The sequence below is a fragment of the Vigna unguiculata genome, chromosome 6 (assembly GCF_037176805.1).
Source record: "Vigna unguiculata cultivar grain cowpea cultivar isolate G323 ecotype 2 chromosome 6, ASM3717680v1, whole genome shotgun sequence".
Taxonomy (NCBI): Eukaryota; Viridiplantae; Streptophyta; class Magnoliopsida; order Fabales; family Fabaceae; genus Vigna; species Vigna unguiculata.
Genome location: NC_140797.1, coordinates 40,304,961 through 40,308,162, shown reverse-complemented (window position 1 = coordinate 40,308,162; position 3,202 = coordinate 40,304,961). Strand labels below are relative to the sequence as shown.

The 3,202-nt window shown below is 32.5% G+C and overlaps 1 long non-coding RNA gene across 1 annotated transcript; it reads right to left on the bottom strand.

Moving 5' to 3' along the window:
• Positions 1-342: 342 nt before the first annotated feature.
• On the bottom strand, positions 343-1,051 carry LOC114189167 (uncharacterized). Its single transcript, XR_014995534.1, has 2 exons — positions 777-1,051; positions 343-680 (listed from the first exon to the last, which is right to left on the bottom strand). It is a non-coding gene; the product is annotated as an uncharacterized LOC114189167 (long non-coding RNA).
• Between the last annotated feature and the right edge of the window lie 2,151 nt (positions 1,052-3,202).

Below are 3,202 nucleotides of genomic sequence, written 5' to 3'. Positions count from 1 at the left end.
ATCTTATGATTCATAATTTTTTTCAACAAAAATGCAATTTATCTTTGATGTTTTATGAAATTAATTTTAGAATGAATGATTAAAAATACCATTATCATACAAACCCACCACCTAGTTCTTTTTATAATTAGAAAATGCGGAAGAACGTTAAAAATAAGAAGTCAACACTTCCAAACAAACATCGAAGCATAAGAAAAAAATTTCAATCTATCGTTCATTTACTATTACTATTATTAAAAAATATTATTATTTCTGATCGTAATGCATGTTGTACTTTAAATGCACAATGACATTATTCAAAATACATCTCTAAATGCACAATGACATTACACGAAGGAAATTGCAAGGAAAATGAATACTTGTATTTTATTTATTAAATATTATTGGTGCATAAACTCATTTTGGGAATAATAAACTCTTGTCACCACAACTACCAACAGAGTTACAGTTTACGAATGAGGTTCCATTGGGCGTCAAACAAATACTAATTTGATAGAGAGCAGTAACATTGAGTTTTGGATCATGATAACAAGAAAGCACAGGATCATGGCTAGTGTGGTTGTGAACGTTGGCTCTGAACATCCTCCATGCTTTACCCACTCCCGTTTCCAAAACAAAAAATTTTGGCCAATTAAATTTGGCCAATCCGAATCAAGTTGTGTTGACACGGGTTTTAAATCCTAAATAAACACAATTAATTTTTTATCAAACAGGGAACACATTAGTGTATAAAATAAACCACACATTATAAACATAAAAAAAAGAGATATACTCACCTTCCTATGAATGGGAGTCTTACTTCTGCATTTAGGAAGTGTATCATTTTCTTTTTGAGGCCACAATCCATGAATAACAAATTTATCTGGTATTATACGACATTTTCGTGTTCCGAATGGGGAATCGCAAAAGCCTTTTGGCCATTGTTGAACAAACTTGAAAGAATTCCACTTAACTTTTTTTTCTTTAGCAATGCACGACTTGGGTACTTCTAGGAGAAGAAGAAGAGAGAAAACAAAAAGTATAGACATGATATCGAAATTAAGACCAAATCTCATAATCAGTTTGATTTAGAAGTGGAAAAACTAAAGGATATTTATAGGAATGGAGACCATAAGAAGACAGAAGAGTTATCGATAAAGTAGTCAAAATCGAAATTTAAATCATAATATCATAAGATCTTATTATTGAACTCATGAAAATAATACATTTTGAAAAGTCTCACATCCCTTAGGATAATAAAGGGGTGGGTGTTGGTGACTATATAATAGGTGTACAAATTTGCACATAGTGATTATTATATGTGGTCGTGGTTTTTCTCCGTATTTGGAGTTTCCACGTTATATTCTTGTGTTCCTTATTTTTATCTTATTTCTTTATTTATAAGGTGATTCTTTGAGGTAAAGACGGTAATGTTCTTAATTGATGATGTGTTTTTTCCAACAGTGGTATCATAGTTATGGTTTGGTAGGATTTTTCTTAGTATGCTATATGGTTGCAGCGTTGTATGATCTTCCACATTAGAAAAAATTAATTCCTTGTTGGAGAATCATTATTGGTTACTAAAGTTGCAATGAGAAATTTGATGGAAGGAATTTGCGGCATATGCGTGGAGGAAATGCTCTACGGTTTACAAATTTGTTTCGACGAGATGCAATGGTGGTGCTACGTCAGTAGGTGTTACGTCGACGGGTGTTGCGTCTCCGACAAAGGAGGCAATGGCGTAGTGGCTGCAAAGTGTGAACGTTCAATATGTGGCTTTTCACAAGGTTCAGTGGTTTTGCGTATACACGAACATTGGTTAACATTGATGCATGGTGCATGGAAATTCTTAGGATGACATAATTCAAAGTGGAAATTCTTGTGATGGTTTGATTCTGTTAGGTTTTATAGAGGGGTTTCAATGGAAGATACAACACCAATGAGACCTGAGCCCAACCACATAAGAAATTGACACCACTCTCAACACAAAACCTTAAGACGATGGGTTTATGGGTCTTTATCCTTATATAGTGCTCTACTTTCTCATTTCTAGTCAATGTGAGACTTAGACTCACACTTGGATTTCTAACATATTCTAAGTGGAAATTCTTGGGATGGTTTGATTCCAAGTGAAATTCTTGGAATGGTTTAATTCCAAGTGAAAATTCTTGGATGGTTTGATTCCAAGTGAATTTCTTGGATGGTTTGATTCCAAGTGAAATTCTTGGAATGGTTTAATTCCAAGTGAAAATTCTTGGATGGTTTGATTCCAAGTGAATTTCTTGGATGGTTTGATTCGAATTGGAAATTCTTAGAATTGTTTTATTCCAAGTTGAAATTCTTGGGATGGTTTGATTCCAAGTTGAAATTCTTGGGATGGTTTGATTCCAAGTATAAATTCTCGGGATGACTTGATTCCAAGTGATACTCCTTATGGTGGAGTATGATTGTTGGTATAGACAATGAAAATGTGTTTATTTTAATCAGGATGGAGAATGTTGTGTTGATTAAAATAACACGTCTTGAAAAGTCTCACATCGTCTAGGATAACTAAGGGGATGATTGTTAGTGACTATATAATGAGTTCTAAGTCCAATGATGTTCCTGGTCCCAAGTCAAATACACTTTGAGCTAGTGTTTGGTTTTTCTTATTCTTTTCTAATAGAGTGTTGTGAGATGTAGTGAAATTCTTGCTCTGGAGGGTGTGGGTGTACTTAGGATCAAAGGGTTGAGAGTGTTTTTATCTTATTTCCCTATTTATAGGGTGATTCCGAGTTAGATCCCACACATAATCATAATTCATAATCGTAATATAGTAGGATCGGTATCATTGAACAAAATCGTAAAATTAGTATAAATTGTCGTGTTTTTTTTTTGAATTTTCTATTGCACCACCTATTAGGATTATTACAATTTTAACATGTTATCTGTATTCTCAGTCACACAACCACCTCTCACCTAATTAAAGTAAATATTGATATAATTAAAAATTATTTGTCAATAAAAAATTAATACAATTAAAATTCAGCTGCATTACACCACAACACTTTTCAATTAAAATTTAATACAATTCTATTTTTTCAATTTTGCAGCCACAAATTAAATTAAATATTGATACAACTAAAATTCAATTGTCAACAAAAAAATAATTCAATTAAAATCAAACTTCATTACACCACAACTAATGGCAAATCTTCACCAAAATTTTTGGGGGAACCAAAAT